The sequence below is a fragment of the Strongylocentrotus purpuratus genome, unplaced genomic scaffold, assembly GCF_000002235.5.
Source record: "Strongylocentrotus purpuratus isolate Spur 01 unplaced genomic scaffold, Spur_5.0 spur5_scaffold_7, whole genome shotgun sequence".
Taxonomy (NCBI): domain Eukaryota; kingdom Metazoa; phylum Echinodermata; class Echinoidea; order Camarodonta; family Strongylocentrotidae; genus Strongylocentrotus; species Strongylocentrotus purpuratus.
Genome location: NW_022145613.1, coordinates 12843318 through 12851025, shown reverse-complemented (window position 1 = coordinate 12851025; position 7708 = coordinate 12843318).

Genomic DNA, 7708 nt, shown 5'->3' with positions numbered 1-7708 from the left:
AAACAAAATAAATAAATAAATAAATATAGATATTTACTGTAAACCATATCTTTGTCTGTTATAGACAATCACTAACCATAATTGAAGACTTTTTTAGCACCTCCATAATAACAGTGCCGAACAATGTCAAATCGCACTAGTCTTCACAACTGTTGATGTCACTGTCACTTTCTTGTGATGTCTTATTCATTGGATTTTGGAATTGGACATCGCCCTTTATACAGCGTCAGTGAAGTGAAGATTTTGTGCAGCTGCACTGGGCTGTTCTGCAGTACGTCGCTCCTACACCCACACTTAATGATAATGATGAGTCTTCCGCTGCGACTGGCTGATCATATTCGAGATATACAGGTTCAATCATAGAAAACTTCTTCCTAGCTGCATCCTTCGATGGGTCTAGGGCTGGGGGTACTGGCCTGCCAACAGCCACACACAACGCCACTTAATAATGGACACGCTGGTAATGAGGCCGAAAAGCGGCCATAGTTGGTGGAAGCTAGACTCATCAATTTGGGAAGGACTATTTGCGCTTGCCATCAGCCTCCCTTGCAAAAATGATCCTTCGCATTGTGTCAAGAGAATCATTTGGTTCTTCTCCTTACCGGGATGCCACATTATGTCAAGCAGGATTCTATTACTTCATCGAGAGGGGTTTCAGTATTCCCAAGGAGTAGAGAATCAGGATAGCTAGGGCTCCTTATTCTCCAGTGCAGAAGCCTTTCCTACTCCATATAAACAAGAAACGGTGTCACATCCAGTCAATGCATGGGCTCCAAGTAGATTGGGGATGATCTTCCTGTGTTTCTTGTTAACCTCATTGATATCTATGACAGCTCGAGTGCGATATGTTGGTTCCATTAGCCATTAGTTTGGAAATGTAGATTGTGTGCAAGAATGAACAGAATATCTGTGTCATCGCACACAACTTTGATAGGTGAGTGACCCTTCTTAGCCTTCTTTATCATGTGGTAGGCCATTATTACATCTGCCTTTTCTTCAAGTGCCCCAACACCAACAACACATGGATGTGGATCAGGTCCAGTTACGATCAATTGTTTGCCCTATTGTGCTTGCATGGAACACAACAGATCTACAATCATCTTGATGGCTTGTTGCTTGTTTGCAGTTACATTTAGGATGAAGTTCTGTTTTGCAGAGGATACTCACTCTTCAGCTACAGGGCTGCAACCTTTTACAATTAGTGCTGTTCGGAAAACGGACTTGAAGCTGCTCTTGTAGTATCTGTCAAAAACCACATGAATAACTGGACATCTGACATATTTCATGACCTTTGATGGAGAAGCGAGCCAAGGAACGGTCCAAACAAGAGCACATCCATCAAGAATGATAACATCTGGCACCTCTGCATTTCATCGACTACATTCAACTGTGATCCTTGACTTACTTGTGGAATGTGCAGCACCATTCTTGTCTAACAGGGTGGGTGGATAGGGAGCCAATTCATAAGAAAATAAGATTAGGTTGAAATCGCTTCCCTTGATGTACGCATGATCTCGATTACCCGGGCGTAGATCATCCCTGTATTGGCAACTTTAGATACCTCACCTCTTGATGACATATCAGAAGCTTTTGCCATTTCTTTGACTTTCTTCGTAATTGCGTCATGGAACCCCTTCGGCAACTTTCTTTTGTACTCGTTCATCTGATCGGATCTAATCTAGATTGGATCATCGGCATTTACTGCTGGATCATCCACAACCTGTTTAGTGTAGATGTTCACCAGGCTTGAAGAAGGGGGCTTTTTACTTTCAAATACATCCATACAAGTCGATAGCGCCTCGCGAATTCTCTTTCTGTCAGCCGCATCTGATTTGATTCTTTTGAGACTCTCTTCTTTGTGACACTATAGTGACAACTTTCTGATCTTCCCCTTCTTGCATAGCTTCACAGTCATTATTCAGTTTTCCACAAAGGCTGAGAGAAAAAGCCCAGAGGGCAAGAACAGACTCATTCAAAGTGGATGCTATAATGCCAGAAGGTCCCTTCCCATAAGTCGTTTCAATGTACATATCGGACCAGATGCCTTTCCAAATGCCATCCTGATGGTGCATCACTTGTTCTCTATCTGAGAACTGCTTGAGTAATTCAGGTGGCAGCTATACGTTACAGGGAACGGAGACAATACAGCCCATAGCGTGCATAACTGGTATGCCCTGAAGCGAATAAATTGAGAGATATTTTGGTAGGTTTATTTCAATAACTGTTTAATTCTCGCTACCCCAAATAGCGATTCTGCCGAGATCCGGGGAAAATCCTGAAAACGCACATTGCATTATGGGATAGCTTTTCGACATTACAGCTTCCTGTGCAGGCGCGCGATAGCGCAAACGTAAAACGCCGTCGCCACACAACGTGTATGCACCGAATATGTCGTCTGCTCGGTCTTGTTTTTTTTTCGCAAATATTTCATTCGTTGTTTTTTGCGTCTTTTGACATCAGTGACGATGGTTTTCTTTTGTGAGGCTGCACAGTGCTGGGCTCATGATTCCAAGCGTAAGAACCCTGAAAAATGGGGGTGGATGAAGGCCGTGACTTGGGATGGGACTCTATACCGGAAGTTGTAGTGACGACCCGAGAGAGTGAAAATTACCTCGTCTCGCGAATTTCGAGATTTTCGTACCTATTTAGGGTAGCGAGAATTATCAGATATCAATGATAGTTTAAAGATATGGCAAAGGTTCTTGTATTTTATATTTAGCAAAGCAATCTCACATACAAAATCACTACCAAGTGTCGTCTAATCCGCCGATTGCCGTCTACTATATACGTTCAAGGCACATTTATCTGTGGACTGTGATGTAGATCGACAGTTTACTCGTCATTGTAGATTCATGATTTAAAGTCATCTGTCATTATTAGTCATTAATTGTTCACACACATACACTTACCACACACACGAACAGTCTCACTTCCTCTCCCCAATACACCATTTCCGCACACCCGGTTCACCCGATGGCATACACCCTGCAACATAGTGGAACATTCTAGTTTTGTAGTGCCGTCGAACTAGCTACGTTTGTGCTGGCAATAGTCCAGCGAGCGAAAATGAGACATAGATAGAAAGATAGAAATGGTTTTTATTAAAAAGATCATCGCAGCCAATGGCTGAATTGCGATCCATTTCACAAGGTTATATACAATACAATTGCAATTCAAATTGAAATAACACAAAGTATGACATAAATCAATAATCAAACATATAGACATTTCATTAAAAATTCATTGAACAGATTAATAATAATAATAATACATAACATTTATTAGGCGCTTAATACTGATGTTTCTAAGCGCACAGTGTTCTGATTAAGAGAAGACTATAACCCGTAGAATTAAATTAGAAGAAAAAGCAAAAATACAAAAGTAACATAGATAAGGTAAGAAAAACAGTGGCAATCAACTAAATAAAGACAAATATGGTGCGCACCTCCATTGACCGACGCACAACTGCAATTTACAATTTGAAAAGATAGGTTTTGAGTAGAGATTTGAATTGAGATACAGAGATTCAAAATTTTGTTAAAAAAAAGAAAGAGATAGGGAGAGGTGTAGGAGAGGGAGAGTTGGAGTGATGACAAAGAGAGAGAAGGAGAGAAAGAGAGAAAGAAAGAGAGAGAAGGGGGACGAGAGAGAAAGACGGAAAGAGATAGAGAGGGAGAGAGAGAGAGAGAGTTGAAGAGAGGAAGAGACAGACAAAGGGTACCTTATCATTACAGATGATGGGAGATGGCAAGAAATATTCAGTAATGCAGAAAATTGAGATAAAAACTATCAAAATTCATTCACATAATTCAATCATGGACTGAAATTCTAAAAATACAATTTATATTGGTATTACATTTTATTCAAAAGATTTATAAAGTAAGGAAGAGAGCTGCACTGGAAGCGTTTTGTTTTACATTGTTATTGTTTAAACTTTGATTGAGATCTTAGAGAATAAGTGCTTTGTTGTCTAAGAGGTAAACATTCTTTAAATTGTGGGTGTTTGACAAGTGCATTTGCAAAGTCTATACATAACTGCTCACGTCTTGCTTCTAATGAACATAGATTGCACGTTTCCAATGCTGCTTCATAATTTTCATACTGACGTCCTAAAATGATTTTGCAAGCTCTTTTCTGAATACGTTCTAAAATATATATATAAGTTTTTGTTAAATTACCATTAAAAACCGGTAACCCATAATCTAAAATCGAACGAATGTATCCTTTATATATAAGTAAAAGGTCATCTACAGGCAATCCATACTTCTTAAGGCAACGAAACATAAACAACTTCCTATTACACCTTTTTGTGAGATCGGATACATGACTATCCCACTTTAGGTTTGATTGTAAAATAATTCCGAGGACTATGGCTTGATGAACATAAATTAATTCTTTGTCGCCAATGAACATTGAAGTTTGTTCATCACATTTTTTCATAAATGTTATAACCATAGAGAAACACTGGGACGGATTCAATGTCATATTATTTTTAGCTGACCATTGGAATAGATCAGTGATTGCATTTAGTAGTTTAGACTGAGATGTTACTTTTCGGCTTTCTACAATCGTTAAGTCGTCAACATATTTATAAATTGGTAAGTTAACATCATTACAGGCATCATTGATCATTACAATAAATAGAATCGGACCAAGTTTGGTACCTTGCGGAACACCAGCATTGATTGTTTTCAAATTAGATAACTGACCAAAATATTGTACCCTTTGTTGACGCAACTCGAGGAAACTCAGTATCCATGATATTACACATGGCCTCACTTGCAGATGGATCAATTTGTTGATTACAATATTGTGGTCGATGCGATCAAACGCCTTAGAAAAATCGGTAAGAATGATGGTGCATAAAGATTTGGGTTTATCAGCGTTGGCATATATTTGATAAAGAAGTTGTATCAAATAGTGGTTAGTGCTTAAGCCAGGCCGATTTCCATACTGATTGGGATCAATATGCCTGGTAATCAGGGGCGTAAATCCGTACTGAGGAGTGGGGGGGGGGATGATCGGCGATAGCCATCACATACTAGCACGAGCACACGCCCACACTAATTTACGCAAGCGCGCGCGACCGCGCACGCACTAACACACACACACCCGCACACACACACACCCACACAAACGCACACACACACACACACACACGAACAAACAATATTAGAGAAAGAAGACGATTCGTTGTACCGTTCTCGAAAATAATCCTCGTCTGGATTCAGTTCCCCCCCCCCCCCCCTCCTGCGCGAAGCGCGGAAGCTTTTACGTTTCATTAAATCATTAGGAAAAGAAGACGATTCGTGTACCGTTCTCGACTTTTAATCCTCATCTGAATTCAGTTTTTCCCTTCCCCCCCCCCCCCCTCCTGCGCGAAGCGCTGAAATTTTTACGTTTCATAAAATCATTGGAGAAAGAAGACGATTCGTTGTATCGTTCTCGACTCTTAATCCTCGTCTGAATTCAGTTCCCGCCTCCCCTCCCGCGCGAAGCGCCTAAGGTTTTACGTTTCATTAATTCATTAGGAAAAGAAGACGATTCGTTGTACCGTTCTCGACTTTTAATCCTCATCTGAATTCAATTTTTCCCTTCCCCCCTCCTGCGCGAAGCGCGGAAGCTTTTACGTTTCATAAAATCATTGGAGAAAGAAGACGATTCGTTGTACCGTTCTCGACTCTTAATCCTCGTCTGAATTCAGTTCCCCCCTTCCCTCCCGCGCGAAGCGCCTAAGCTTTTACGTTTCATGAAATCATTAGAGAAAGAAGACGATTCGTTGTACCGTTCTCGACTCTTAATCCTCGTCTGAATTCAGTTCCCCCCTTCCCTCCCGCGCGAAGCACGGAAGCTTTTACGTTTCATTAAATCATTAGGGAAAGAAGACGATTCGTTGTACCGTTGTCGACTTTTAATCCTCATCTGAATTAAGTTTTTCCCTTCACTCCCGCGCGAAGCGCGGAAGCTTTTACGTTTCATTAAATAATTAGGGAAAGAAGACGATTCGTTGTACCGTTCTCGACTTTTAATCCCCATCTGAATTCAGTTTTTCCCTTCCCCCCTCCTGCGCGAAGCGCGGAAGCTTTTATGTTTCATAAAATCATTGGAGAAAGAAGACGATTCGTTGTACCGGTCTTGACTTTTAATCCTCATCTGAATTCAGTTTTTCCCTCCCCCCTCCCCCCCTCCCCCTCCCCCTCCCCCCCCCCCCTCCCGCGGGAAGCGCGGAAGCTTTTACGTTTCATTAAATCATTAGAGAAAAAAGACGATTCGTTGTACCATTCTCGACTCTTAATTTCTTTAAAAAGGGGGTGGGTTTTTTCTCTCTCTCTTTGGACTCCTGAGAAATGTAAAAAAGAGGTTATAAAATATCTTGAATATCATAGAAAAATTGATCAAATCTCGGGATCAAATTCCTGAAATTCCTGCTAGCTTTGAAAGCTCATTCAGGATTATTTCATTTTGAAAAGTAAAAGCATTGGCCCCCAGTCCCCCTCGATCGACTAGAGCTCACCTGAAATTGGGGGGGGGGGGGGGGTTGTACATTTAGCAGTGTTCCGGATTTGGGGGGGGGGGTCTTCAAGGTAGGAAAAGCCAGCGAAAAGCCGGCGAAAGGGGGATTCAGAAATGTTGGCAGTCCTGAGATAGGGTGGGGGGGGGGGTGCTTTCAAAGGGCGGGAACGAGCGTACGCGTGCCCTAAATAATACTAAGTGAGGGGAGCCGGGCATCTACTGTACATGATTGCACTTTTTAAGCGCTCGCGCGCTGGCGCACTTTACGTCTGGGCTATAATAATACCTTGCAAAATAACGAAAAATTATTCTAACGTTTATGAAGTGCTTGTTCGCGCACGTCGCGCAACTACTCTTAATGATCGTGACATACTATATCCGTGTAGGCTATACAGTTATACTTACATTAAAAAAATAACTAATTTCTCATGTATTATGCTTAAATTGAAACAATCACATTTTTTCTTCTTCTTCTTCTTCTTCTTCTTCTTCTTCTTCTGCCTTTTTTTTTCTCTCTTTTTTTTGTAATATCAGGGGGGGATGATTGTACAGGCCATTCCCCCCTACTTCGAGCCAGGGGGGATGCAGCTCCCCCCCCCCCATCCCCCGGGATTTACGCCCCTTCTGGTAATATCTTCAAGTAACCATTTACATATAAGATTCAGCTAGTTTTGCAAAGTAAGAAGTAAGTGAAATAGGGCGTAGATTTTGCAATGTGGGTGGTTGTGACTTAGGAATGGGTACAATTTCAGCTTGTTTCCAGAGTTGGGGGACGATAGAGCTCTGAAACGAATCATTCAGGATGTCAGTCAATGGGATACACAATTCGTAAGCAAATTCTCGTATTATTCTTACAGGTAGGTCTCCAGAAATCCCAGCTTTACGTTGATTAAGAGACTGCAATTGCTTGTATACTTCAAAAGGCTGGATGATTGGACATGTACAATGCGACGGTAAAAATGCAGGCAATTTACATATATCCAAACAAGGAAGATCAGCTGCTACAAAGGAAAAATGATCATTTATGCAATCAGAAATAACCTTAAAGTTTGAAGGATTGCTAGTATCAGTATTTGGAATTTCAATGGGTGAAGATTGTTTCCTATTGTTAGTAAGGATTTTAATTTGTTTGTACCAGCCAGCAGGATTTGTTGTTTTTAGATTACGTACTCTGGTATTATAATACCTAATTTTT